The 14,416-nt window shown below is 38.5% G+C and overlaps 1 protein-coding gene across 13 annotated transcripts in view; it reads right to left on the minus strand.

The window, feature by feature from the left end:
* Positions 1–14,416, minus strand: part of KIDINS220 (kinase D interacting substrate 220) — a 104,662-nt gene that overhangs the window by 31,294 nt on the left and 58,952 nt on the right. The window lies entirely within an intron of this gene.

The following is a 14,416-nucleotide window of genomic DNA, read 5'->3' on the forward strand; positions in this document are numbered from 1 at the left end:
AGAGCTGATTCTCAAGACAACAGTGCACAGCGTCAAGTGTTCTCAGTGATGCCACTTTTCAAAGCTTACAAAAGTCATCTTGCATTCTAAAGGCATCCTATTCAGTAACTACACTAGGAAACAACAAAGCACTATATATGTGGCCCAGTGAATACATATCTAGGCCAAAGCTTCAGGTTTGTTTCTGGTTTGAAGTATTTAATGTGTTTGATTTATGGTGCTTAAGGATGGTCCAATTAGGTTATAGAATACAACCACAAAAGTACTTGCCTGTTTCCAAATAAACCATTGGCAAAGCTAAAAATGTATTCTTTTCCGAGAGACCTTATTCTACACATAAAAAAAGTTATTTCCCTCTGAATGTGTACATATCCAAGATGTGTATTTCCTACTTGGCCAAAATATTAAGGCCAAAGATTACTTTTTTACGTTGGAGGAAACAGGTAGTCATGTAATAAATTTTTTTTTTAAATGCTCAATACACAAACTCAGTGGACTAACATTAAGACCACAACAATTTGTGTGCGAGCAGCTGGGCTTCAGCCAGACCTCACACGGGCAGCACAAGATATGACCCTGGTGGCAGAGATACCACTAGATCCAGGACCCCAAGCAACAGGGCTCCCCTTTCCTCGGTTACGTGCACCCTTCTGAACTGTAAGGCAGTGCTGCTGGCCATGTCTTGATCGTATGCTTCAGTGTTCTTGCTTCTTGCTTCGGGCATGAATAACAAACAGAGTCAGAAACTGAAAAACTAGGACTAGAAATAATAGGAAAATTTTATGACCATAAAAATCTCCTCCTTGGAATTGAGAGTACACTTACTGCGATGAGCACTGAGTAATGGAGAGAGCCGCCATCACTATATTGTACACCTGAAACTAATGTAACGTTGTATGCTAGTTATATGGGATTTTAAAAAAAATCTCCTTTATATGTATTTTCTAAACCACTGAATTATTTTGACACAGAAGCATTTATACTCGAAAAGAAATGCACCCTAATAATCTCTAGTGATGATTCAGTTCAATCCAGTGGTGAACAACAGTGTGTTCAACTGTTGAGGAAACTTAGTACACACCAAAGTCGGGGGTATAAGTCTCCCTTTGAAGCTACTGTGTGAACTTATTACAGATTTACATGTTAGACACTTTCCATTAAAGGCAGTCATTTCTAGGAATACAATGCCTACACTGCAACTTGAAATGCAACTTGATTCTGAAAGGACAGAACAGAGGCAATGGCTTTCCTTACATCCAGATTTGATCATCTCAAATAAGTCAGAATAAAGCTGTAATATTTAAAAATAAAAATTTAAAGCAATGTGGGGCACCTGGGTGGCCCGGTCAGTTAAGTGCCTGTCTTAGGCTCAGATCATGATCTCAGGGTCCTGGGATCCAGCCTAGCACCAGGCTCCCTGCTCTACCCCTCCCCTCTGCTCATGATCTCTCTTTCTCTCTCTCACTCTCAAATAAATAAATAAAATCTTTAAAAAATGATAAAAATAAAGGTTGGGTTACTTGTTAACTGTATGATTTGGGACAAATCACATGACCTCTCTTGATGCCTGTCTCCTTATTTCAGGGGGCTGACGCAGATCTCTCAGATCCTCCCATAGTCCTGTGGGTGCTCCCCACACCATGCCATGTGGGAGATGCTGGTTCTTTCAAAGTGATGAAGGAAAGCACTGGCCTACACAGTCCCGTCCACATCTCAGCTCCTTTGGTTTTGGTGTAAATGACACCAAAAGCGTAACTTCATCTGGCTAAAGGGCTGCAATTTTGGTAACTACAGGGATGAGAGAGGATCAACAGAGAGGAAGGGTAAATCACGAAAGCACAAAGAGGTACGTGCCTAGGCTCTTTACTGATAAGACACTGCCTTCTATTCACGTGTGCTGTGGAAAATGCTCTGAGGAACATGTCCCTTTCCTTACGTACAATCGGATAGGAAAAACATATTTGAAGGTTAAAAAGAGTTGAGAAGAAAATTTTAAAAAGCACGAGCATTTGTAGAATACCTACTACGGCCTGCCATCTCTGGGCCAGGTGTTTGAGCTAGTTTATCTCGTTTCTATCTCCTAACATTCTATGACGTAGCATTTCAATTTTTAAAAACGAGAACGCAGAGGCTCAGCGATGGTAAGCTCCCCGCCTGACATTACCGCCGATGTAAGTGGCCCAGCGGGAACCTGTCTGGCCTGATGCAAAAGCCTGAGCCTTGTTCCTTGCACCGGTTCAAACTGGGTGCCACAGACATAGTTCAAAGTTCTTAATTAATGATTTACATATTTTTAACTCCTTAAAACATAATAAAATAGAACACAGTTATGTATCAAATCTTAACATGCTTAAGACCAACATATAAGCTTAATATACCAGGTCATCCTGGTTTTTGTTTTAATTTTTTGCAGACTTTGAAAAATAGTTTTTTCTCCATCTTCAGGTACACATTTAAATTCTTTCATTTCTTAACCCAGTTTTTCTGTTCATAAAATTGGGCAAGCAAGTGCACTACTCCACCCTATGTGTCTGAGTGCAGAGTGTAACAAACAACTAGAAAATCACAATGTCGGGGCGCCTGGGTGGCTCAGTGGGTTAAAGCCTCTGCCTTCGGCTCAGGTCACGATCCCGGGGTCCTGGGATCGAGCCCCACATCGGGCTCTCTGCTCCGCGGGGAGCCTGTTTCCTCCTCTCTCTCTGCCTGCCTCTCTGCCTAGTTGTGATCTCTCTCTGTCAAATAAATAAAATATTAAAAAAAAAAAAAAGAAAATCACAATGTTAATTCAGGACATGACCCACGTGCCAGGACCTCGTCAGTCAGAGAAGCAGCACCCAACAAACACTTCAACCAATTATAAGAAATGCGAGCAACTGTAAGATAATACTGGTGACTGACCTATGAACCCAAATTAATTAAAAACATCCTGCCACTGCAAAGCAGGTTTAAAAATTGGTAGCATTTGGGGCGCCTGGGTGGCTCAGTGGGTTAAGCCGCTGCCTTCGGCTCAGGTCATGATCCCAGGGTCCTGCGATCGAGTCCCGTATTGGGCTCTCTGCTCGGCGGGGAGCCTGCTTCTACCCTGCTCCCTCTCTCTCTGCCTGCCTCTCTGCCTACTTGTGATCTCTGTCTGTCAAATAAATAAATAAAATCTTTTTAAAAAATTGAGAAACAAAATTACATTTGAAAAAAAAATTGGTAGCATTTGTATCTACTTAGGATTTAGGATTTTTTTTCCTTTCTAATTTTATTTGAGAGTGAGCGAGTGAGAGAGAGCGCACATGCGCACAAGCAGGAGGAACAGCAAAGGGAGAGGGAGGAAAAGCAGGCTCTACACTGAGCAGGGAGCCCAACGTGGGGCTCAGATCCCAGGACCCTGAGATCACAACCTGAGCCAAAGGCAGATGCTTAACCACCCAGGCTTCCAGGATTTACAATATTCTTTTTTTTTTTTTTTAAGATTTTATTTATTTATTTGACAGACAGAGAGGCAGGCAGAGAGAGAGGAAGCAGGGTAGAAGCAGGCTCCCCGCCGAGCAGAGAGCCCGATACGGGACTCGATCCCAGGACCCTGGGATCATGACCTGAGCCGAAGGCAGAGGCTTTAACCCACTGAGCCACCCAGGCGCCCCACAATATTCTTGATATCATATTACCAAAACTAAGTAGAGAAAGAGATGTTTAAACCAATGTGAGATTGCAAGGATCACCCACGTTTCAAATTTAATATTCTTCAGCACAGCTCATTTTTCTTACTAAGTGAATTTATTAGGAAATGTTATAATTTGAATCAATTAATTTATATTCATTCTGCTTTATTTACTAGGATTGTGCGTAAGATTTGATTTGCAAATAGGTTTCCACTAGGGGGGAAAGCCAGAAAAACAATACTAAATACTAAATACTAAAGCATGCCTACCCTGTTGCTACCATGCAAGTGATCAGACAACACCTCAGATGGTAAAATAATAATTTCAAGCTAGAGTAATGAGAGAAGACTGCAGTAAAAAGGTTAAGAGAGGCAAAATAATTCACAACTGACTCAATATGAAAATAGTATCTATCATTAAAAAGTAAAGACCACTGTTTTATATCAAGTTTGTACTCTGATATATTAACAAATATTCTGATGAAAGTGAGAGATCCCAGTTTCACAGCTACGGGAGGTACTCACAGTACTGTGAGGTCCTACCAAGCGGGAAGAGATACTCATGTTATTGTTTCCTTTTAGAAATTTTAAAAATTGTTCCATTAACTATATAAAAGCAGCAAATGTGTTGCAATAAAACTCTCAAAGGCAGGCAAAGAGAATGGAGGCTCTGAAATCAAAGCCTGCCTATGAATATGCCTCAGATTAAAGCAAAACCTTGATTAGATAAGCTGTCTTGAGGATTTAATTTCCAATAAGTACAGAACCCAAGATCTACAGTAATTAGAACTTAATTATTTTTTCATCCAAATACAAATTTTGAAGATCAATTTTAAACACTCCTTTTTCATGTCTACCCTCTTCCCAAAAGCTAATTTAAAAGCATTTTAGCAGGAAAAGGTACTATTTGACTTAATAAAGGCTATGCCATATGGTCAGATAACCATTCATTTGCCTATGATCATGATTCTCAATGCTTATGAATGTCCTGTGAAGCCATTAAAAAATAGGAATGGAAATTAAACTTTAAAGTTTAAAATATTCATATTTAAACTCTGTTTTCCTTGTTTTTCTGCTATGGAAAGGGTAAAGCAGAAATGCTTTAGATCTTATTTCTTGGCTGAAAATGTTAATCATGTCTCTAGTGAAATACCCCCATCTCGTGGACTTTTTGGGTATTGCCAACAGAAGCCGCTCGTGGGTGGGTTTACAGCAGCATCTCCCCTCTCCTGTTTCAATTACATAGCTTTTTTTGTTGTTTATTCTCATATTTCAAGAAGTCTTAAAAATATTTTGATTTGGAATTCTGAAATCAGAAATCTTTGCTGTGAAAAATAATTTCAGGTAAAAAAAAAAAACCTGATCTCTGAAAGTCTCTATATACAGAATAAATATAAATATTTATAGTTTGGTGGCAAATTTGAATTCTTCAGTAATCGGAGTGGGGTTTTTTTTTTTTTTTTTTTTTTTTTTTTTTTGACAGAGAGAAATCACAACCAGGCAGAGAGGCACGCAGAGAGAGAGGAGGAAGCAGGCTCCCCGCCAAGCAGAGAGCCCGACGCGGGGCTCGATCCCAGGACCCCGGGACCATGACCCGAGCTGAAGGCAGAGGCTTTAACCCACTGAGCCACCCAGGCGCCCTTAAAATATAAATGTGCGTAACAGTCTCACTGTATCATAAAATAAACTGTAAACCTTCATGGGTGAGACTTTTTGTTTCACATATTAAAACATATACTTTAGAGAAAATCAATTTTTCTATTTCTGTGTTTCCAAATAACCTTAGTATATACTTCAACTTTGCATGTTGGAGTTAGAAACATACAACTTTTGAATGAATATTTGAAATTCTTTCTTTATTCTACATTACTATAAAATTACTGAATATGGTATCATGAGAAAATATTTTAAAAATCAGTTTTACCCTATTTAAAGCAAAAGAAAAGTTACTGAAAAGCTACCTTAAAAAAATTACAGCCTCTTAGTGCATATAAAAATAGTATAAAGTTAAACAGATGTACCAGCTGTTTAAGTGCCAAATATCAAAACTGATTTTTTTAAGCATTCCCTACAAAACCTACTGCAGTTACTAGATACAATTAGAACTGAATAAAGCATTTATTTGCGGTTTTATGTAAGTTGGTAAGAAGTCTGCATCTTTTTAACAGAGAAGATATTCAATCCTCTGGAAAAATTTCTATCAGCCACTGACACATAACATACCCATTGACTGTAATAAAAAAATTCCAAGTATTTATTTGAAAAATGAATAAAATATACCTGGAAATAATAAAATTATTATAGTTCTGCTTTTCTAGTGTCAGACCTACTGCCCCAGTGTGTAATCACAGACCGCTCCTGGCTTCCAGAAATAGGCCTGGGGAAGGTCCAAGAGGTATAGCTGTGGGATCTTAGGCAGAAAAGAACTGCCACTCTTTTCCTCCCAGAGTTAGTATTAAATAAAACCATCTATGTAAAGTGCTTAATCCAATGTGTGACATATATCGAGGGCTCAACTAACACTAACTAGTACTTTCATTAGCATGCACCCAGTACCTAAAAGACTCTATAAATATTTGCTTAATGAATGAACCCAATGGCAGTTGAGCACGACAAAAATGGAGAGCACCTAATTCATAAGGCCTTTTTAAACAGTACGACAACAGCCTGCAAGCAGGACCTGAAGTGGGAGGGGCCTGTCTGAAAGTGTGTCAGTAAGAAGTAATTCCAAACCACGGCATTCATAAAAGGATTATAAATGCAAGAAGCCTTAGAAATGTACCTGAACTCAAGAGTTTAGGGAAACATCTAACAAAAACACTGCTTTCATTTTAGTATCACCCAAAAAAGGTGTGTTAACTGAAATATGTAATCACCATTCAGTTGTGTACCCTGAGAACTTACTTAGTGCCTGACCCAGGGATATATGGGTGTAGTCACAAGGAAACATTCTACCCACATTGAGAACCAACAACAAGGGTCTGTATGAGCAGTGTTCTCAAGATAGAATACGGCTTCTCATTCACCACCTGCCCCCAGTCCATGCTCTCCTCAACCCAAATGCCATCATCATATTTCTTTACTGTCTCAGAAGTAATCACCACTGCCTACTCCATACCAACAATGTCTAGAAGCGAGGAACTCAGCAAGGTTTAAGGAAGGTCCAGTCCATGGAGTGAGGAGTCTAGTTCAGGAAACAAATATTAAAGAAAGAGCAATGCAAATATTTAAAGAAGGGTAACTATGACAAGCACTATGATGGAAAATACCAGCATACAGTGAACACATCTAGTAAAATCGCGGAGAATGGAGTATGCCTGGTCACAAAAGGCTTCTTGAGGTTGTGGTATTTAAGATGTGAATGGGGTGGGGGAGGGGAGGATGGGCCACAGAGAAGTGCTGGTGGAAAGGCAAAAAGCAAGTGGGAGGGGAAAAAAAAAAAGGCAAAAGGGAGAAGCCATGAGAATGGGCTGAGGCTAGGACTGCTCAGAACTCCAGAAAAAACTGATTCTTATGTATCAAATTTTGACCCATTATTTCTCTTTATCCTCAGAGCCCCCAAGTTGACACACAATGACCATAATTTCCATCTTATAGTATTCATAAATCAAATTCAGTATGACTCTATAAGCAACCCACTAATTGTTCTCTCTACACCTATCAGTCAATGCTATGGAAACCACCTTTCATTCACTCTCAACTGGGGGTTGAAATGTGGGGGTTAGAGGACAAGCCATGCAGCTGGCAAGTCTAAGGAAAAGGCAGCAATTTAAAAAACAATTCAAGGGGCCCCTGGGTGGCTCAGTGGGTTAAAGCCTCTGCCTTCAGCTCAGGTCATGATCCCAGGGTCCTGGGATTGAGCCCCACATTGGGCTCTCTGCTCAGCAAGGAGCCTGCTTCCTCCCTTCTCTTTCTCTGCCTGCCTCTCTGCAAATAAATAAATAAAATCTTAAAAAAATAAATAAATAAAAATTTAAAAAATTCAAAGAGCAGTCTTCTAAATCCAACATTTTACTAGAAAATAAAGAATACAATGATCTTAAGAACAAGAAACTATTACAACAGGAAAGACATACAGGGAAATCAGTCATAAAAATTACTGGAGTTGTTCAGAATAATCAGCTTTCTTCAGTACACTGCAACAAGACTGTAGAGAACACTGTTCGTTTCTTAGCTTTTCCACATTCATCTCTATGGCCATTCTCTATCACTCATTTTATCTTTACTTTATCTTCCCTAGCCCAGGCCATCTTACATTGATGCAACCAAACACCTAGGCACCGTAGAGCATACAGGGTATGGATCCATTTTTTTCAAGACTCCACACAGATCTCCTTTTTACTCAGGATAAAAAGCCAAAACCCTCACAATGATCCTCCATGTCCCATATTCCCCTGACCTCCCTGACCTCATCTCCTACCTCCTTCCCTTTACTGAGTCCTCTCTAGCCACATCACATCCCTTGTTGTTGCTATTACTGGTGCATTCCAGCTACTCTCAGGAGCAGCTGAGGACCTTTGTCCATACTGTTCCCTCTGCCTAGAAATGCCTCCCCTAGATATCTGCTTGGGTAATTCTCTCACTTCCTTTTAGTTCTTCGCTCAATTTTTACCTTCCCAACAAGAACTACCCTGAATACAGTACTGACATTCTATGTAGTAAGGGACAGTATGTTCCGGGAAAAAAGATGCAAACAATAATTATATACAAGACAGTAATTTAATAAATGTTGAATGGTGACAACCCAATACATACAGAGGTCACATCATACCAAAATGATAGAATTTATTAAGGTTCTAAACAACATATAAAAAGCACCGAAACAACATGTATGAAACAGTGTTTGGAATGAGTATTTCTAGTATCTCAAATCTAAATTAGAAGAAATATCCTTAGTACAAAGGATGTATTTTGTACTACCAAGGAGATGAGGCAACTTCTTCACAAATCTAAACTAACTGGTATCCAGCTTTTCATGCTACTGAAATCCATGACTTACATCCACATGCAACAGAAACAAACCTGTTCCTAATGCAGGTCATGTGATGGGGGAGGGGCAACAAATCATAACCCAGAACATGAAGGAGAGAAGGAGGAGGCCAGTGAGAGCCAAGGGAGACAGGAGATAACAAGAAATGGGTGAATTAAACTTAGGAAAGTTTGGGCTGAGTATCAAGGAAGAACATCATAAGATAGGAGGTTTTATTATGAAAAATGTCAAGTACAGAAATACCACTACTTAAAAAATTTAAGGATACTGAATTGAGCATAAATGTTGTAAGTTAGATGCCTACAGTGCCTACTCAGCAAACAGCTATTTCAGTGATGTGGAACATGGTTACCATTCTAAGGCTCTCTCAAAACTTATTCAACTGTTTTAAACAATCAAACTAAAGTATGGCATTATTCTTATCACAAAACTATTCTGACCATATCATCCTGAGTAAATGACTGCTTGAGTCGTGTCAAAACAGAAATTTAAAACATTATCTTCATGAAAACTACTTAAATTGATCCTTTAAAAACCTCTATCATTGCTTAAAATGCATACTGAAAAATACCAGAAATAAAATTTTATACTAAAATATTTCAATGGTTGTCTAAAACGTCGTAACAAAAAGTAGACAGAAAATCTTTATCTATAGTTTTTATTTTACTCCCTTTCTTCTTACTAAATGTATGTTAACAAAAAAAAAAAAACCCTCAAATGATCTAGACAAAAGCTTTTAGCTCAACACATAATTGCAAGAAAATTACAATAATTGTACCAATTAAAATAATCTTGAATGAACAGTATGTCATCTTAATGTTCCAATGGTTTATAGAGGGATCTACTTAATTAGCTGAAATTGCTTTCCAGTGTTAGTATCAAATGTCATTTGTTAAAAGTTGAACAATTTAGAAAATAATTTAACAAAGCGATTTTACCAAACACCGAGAACCAACATTTTCTTTTGCAGCTGAATAAAGCAAGCAGATGTGTCATCAAGTTGCTATAAAAATAAATGAGGCTTTTTATGGATTAAAAAATAAAATTTACTACTAGCGTTAAAAATACTATTTTCTGATTGTTTTTATCAAATCAGATTTCTTTAATAAAATAAATGAATATCAATTACATACTGCTGTTTTTGTCTGCTGTAAATAAAACTTTTTATTATTCAAATGACAAGCAATGGAATCAAAGAACTCAAGTATGGTTAGCTGGAAATAGTCATCTAAATTATTCTAAAATATTCCAATATATGTTCTTTCAATATGCTGATCAAATTGTCTTCCCATAGTTTTTCATTCCAAATCATCTTAAATTCAATTACTAAGTCAATTCCTTAATGAATTCTTGAAGATTCTTACTCCATTGTCTTTTTCTCTCTTCCTTAGAGTATCTACAAAATAGACTTTATAAGCATTTGTAGGCATATAAATCACACTTTTTTCTTTATAAAAAAAAAAAAAGCTACAGGCACCTGGGTGGCTCAGTTAAGTGTCTGCCTTCAGCTCAGGTCATGATCCTGGAGTCCTGGGATGGAGGCCTGCATCAACTCCCTGCTCGGCGGGGAGCCTGCTTCTCCTTCTGCCCTTACCCTGCTCATGCTTTCTCTCTCATTCTCTCTCTTCCTCTCTCTCTCTCTCTCAAACAAATAAATAAAATCTTTTTTAAAAATCTAAAAATCCCCCAAATCCAATGCATAAATGGATGGCAGTCCCAGCAAGTGCCAAAGTCTAAAATAATGATTAATTTAATAGCAAAACAAAGTTTTGATTATCTCATTTTATCTCCAATATAGAATATTCTCTATCTCCTACTCATCTTGGTTTCCTCAGGAAAAGAAAAGAAAGAAAAGAAGAGGCAAGACTTTAGGAAAACATGTTATGTTCAAATGATAGTATCTAAAATGAGATCAAATTACTCCTCTCCCTTTTGTATCTTTTGTCTTCCTGCCACTATCCCAGCAAAGATTAAACAGGAAACTCTAAAACTAGTACCTTCTAATTTAAATAAGTTAAAAGCTCTGTCTCACACAAACACGCTCAGCATCTTCTATCTAGTTTAACATGCGGGAATAAGAAATTCTCTGCAAAGAAATGGGACACTGTGGACCTTTTAGGATCTATGTGATTTCACCTGAAAAATTTACTAATCCCAGAGTTGCAGATTCTGATCATACTTGACCTCCTTGATGGACTGTCCATCTTATTTCCTTCCTGTAGGGTCTGAAATAGCTAACCTGGCCTCCTGGCAATTTCTAGATCTCAGTTCTTAACACGCTAATGAGTGCTGCCCCTCCTGCATCCATTTGCTTCACACTTTTTAGAGCTACTGGTACTGACATTAGAATCGATCAACGAACCAAGTGTGGTTGGTGATTCACTCTGCCACCATGAAACAAAACACTGGTTTTTTTTAAGCCTTCAATAAAGCTATGCTCATACACATAATGATCCTCAACTACACGTAGCATGTGCGTAAAGGTTATTGAAATTAGATGAGTTTACTAAGAAGTACAGTTCTTGGATGCATTTAATTTAAACTATATCCTCAAGTTAAAATGTTAACAAAGCAACAAATAATTATTATTCAATAGTTGCATCTCCTTTCTCCCAAGGGAAGAATACTAGTTCCCCAAAACATCTATTTATTTATTCACTTAAAATATGCTCAAAAGGATTTCAAAGGTATAATCACAATACTATTACTAACAATAAGCTCAAGATTTCTTTGCAGTTAATTCTGTCCTTAGGCTATATCCTACTAAGAATAAAGAGTCAGAATACTAAGTTCAAAGGTGACTGAATTATTTTCTCTGTGTGGTTATGTTATCAATTTCATATACAAACAATTAGGATCATTTCTTTCTGTTTTCATTTGATACTAGGATTTGCTTTTATCATCCTTTTTATTTTGGAATATGACTGAGAGTCCAACCACATAAAAATGTACAGAGAGGCCTCATCTCCTATCTGTGTATCCACGGCAGACAAGGATTCTCACCAGGATCTGGTTTACCCTTCCTCGGAGTTTGTTTTCTACTTTTACAATAAAAGAGTACCTACCTATTTATATACAAATGTTCTTATTCCTCCTTCTTTCTCGTATAAACACTATCATGTTGCACGTTCTTTCACACTTCACTATTTTCACTTAACATATCCTGAAAATTCCTCCATATCAATCACAGAGTTTCTCCTCATTCTTTTCTACAGTTATAAGGTATTAGCGTACATGTGCTAAAATCCATTCAACCGACGTTCCCATACACGTATGCTTACGCCGCAGGGTTTTGTTATTTGTGGTGTACACTCAGAGTAAATTTTGCAAGTGGGATCGCTGGACTGAAAGCAAATACACATGTACTTAGTCAGCACGGTATCTCCAGCATCCAGCAGCAGATCCACAAATAATAAACACTTAATATATTTTTGTTGGATTGAATTGAAATATGAATTTCTTTGAGGACTTTAAAACCTTTTATTCATTGTCACAACTCTCCTGCTTCTGTCTCCTGGGGACCCAGATTTTCACCACTTCCCACCTTCTTCACAGAACATGTAGAGGGCCCGGCACCTGAGACTTCAAGCACAGGGCCCTTGACATATAAAAAGTTGATTAGTGTTTCCGTAATCCTGAGACCCAGTGCACTTCTAAGCAATACACTCGACTAAAGGAAGGTAAAAAGCCTGACCTGAGTCCCTTCTTTACCCAAACCACAGACTGACATGGACTATATTTATTTGGTTAAAGGTGGGGGTGGGGACGGTGGGTGGAAGAACAACTGAAAAACATAATACCTAACAGGTTATCTTAGAGAAAGCTCATGTTTTTGTGAAGACAAAGAAAAACTGTAGAAAAAAATAATATAGCAATGCCTGCTTAATAGGTGAGTTGTCACTGGAGTAAATAAAACCATTTATATTAAACATCTTATATCGTACACAGAGTATCACTATCTTCTAATATTCTAGAAGGAAATGGAGAACACAGAAATGTAAAAACTTCAGACACTTCATTTTCATCATAAACTTTCAGCGTCTCAAGTATCCCAGACGGGGCTACCGCTGAAAAGGCGGCCGCCTTCCAGGGCTGTGAGCGGCAGCGCCCTCTGCAGGTGGCCTCCGCAGCCAGCTACTCGCTCGCCCGCTCGGCGGCTGTGACATTCAGGAAGTGACTCCCCTTGTCTGGGCTTCGATGGGCTCGGGTGTAAAATAAGAATCGCAACACTGCTTCACAGATTGTGAGAATAAAAGGTGTTAAAGCGTAGAGAAGAGTGACAGGCACGTAGGTAGTTCACGGCCTCTGAGAGGCCTGGGTGGAAAGCTCTGCTACTTCCGAGCTAAGCGACTTTGGGAGGCGACCTCAACTTTCTGCAGCACAATCCTCCCTGTCAGTAAGGAGCCGCCCTAACCCCCGAGCCTTCTAAAGCTGCGAGAGAACTCAGGCCGCGGCAGAGAACCTGGTGCCTGGGGAAGAGAGGCTGGAGATAGACGCACCAGAAGGAGAAAACGCGGGGAGCGACCCCTCCTCCTTAAAGGAGGACCCCTGTGAGACGAGCAGCTCTCCTGCTGCCCGGATTTCAAATTTCCTGAACCCGACTGTACTACTCCAGCAACAATACCGATTCACGCAGACTCTGAGAATCCCGTTTATAGTTCCTGAATGAACGCTTAGTCTTTTCTCAGACATATTTTTATTTACACACAAATAATTTCTCAAGGATAAGCTGAAGTGCCAAAGGACCACCTGTCCACGCTACTCAAAACTTTGTGTAAAAAATACACCATGTGAAGAATAAATCCCATTACATGGTTTGAATTATGATTAAGAAGTTAAAACATTAAAAAAGTTAAATTTTAACTGCTGAATAATAACTGTACTCATCTAGCAAATAATCATAACGACACAACACATTATGATGTAAAACTTATTCACGAAATAAAACAATATTTTTCTACACAACCAAGAGAAACACCAATCGCATATCTTATAAGAAAAAGACAATTTCTAAAATATCAAAGAGCAGAGCAACTCAGCGCATTGCCTACAGCATGTGGCCATTATGTATCACTGCCATCTGCTGGAACACCTACTGGATAGAGCACTCGGTTTAAACAACTTTAGTATAAACTGAACAGCAAAACCAAGAAGAGTTCACTATCTGTAGACTATTAGTATACCATTCTCTGTAATCCTCAAGCTAGTTATTTACCTAGGATTAAAAAAAAAATACATATGTGAAAAATGGGGAGGGGCCCCTGCGTGGTCCAGTTGGTTAAGCACCCAACTCTTGATTTCAGCTCAAGTCATGATCTCAGGGTCCTGAAGTGGAGCCCCGCACTGGGCCCTGCACTCAGCATGGAGTCTGTTTGAGTGTCCTCTCCCTCCACCTCTGCCCTTCCCTCATTCTCTTAGCCCCCGTTTCTCTAAAGTAAATAAAAGCTTTAAAAAATATGGGGACTGAAAAATTAGGAAAAACCATATGTTGACAGTACTTTAAGAAAAACTTTTGTAATCTCAGAAGTTTTAATATAGGAACTATACACTAATGCTTTGTTAGAGTTAGCATTTCATTTATATGTTAAAATAATTGTTTCAGTTACACTGAGTCTTATAAAATTGTCTAATTTCTTGGTACTATTTGTCTTCTAAGGAATAATTTATTTTGAGCAGCAATTGAACACTGAAGGTATTAAGTATTCTGACAAAAAGGATTATAATTTCATTTCTGAATTGATAAACTGTCAACTCTTAAAACTTTACATACTTGACAT

Source organism: Meles meles, chromosome 15, assembly GCF_922984935.1.
Source record: "Meles meles chromosome 15, mMelMel3.1 paternal haplotype, whole genome shotgun sequence".
Taxonomy (NCBI): Eukaryota; Metazoa; Chordata; class Mammalia; order Carnivora; family Mustelidae; genus Meles; species Meles meles.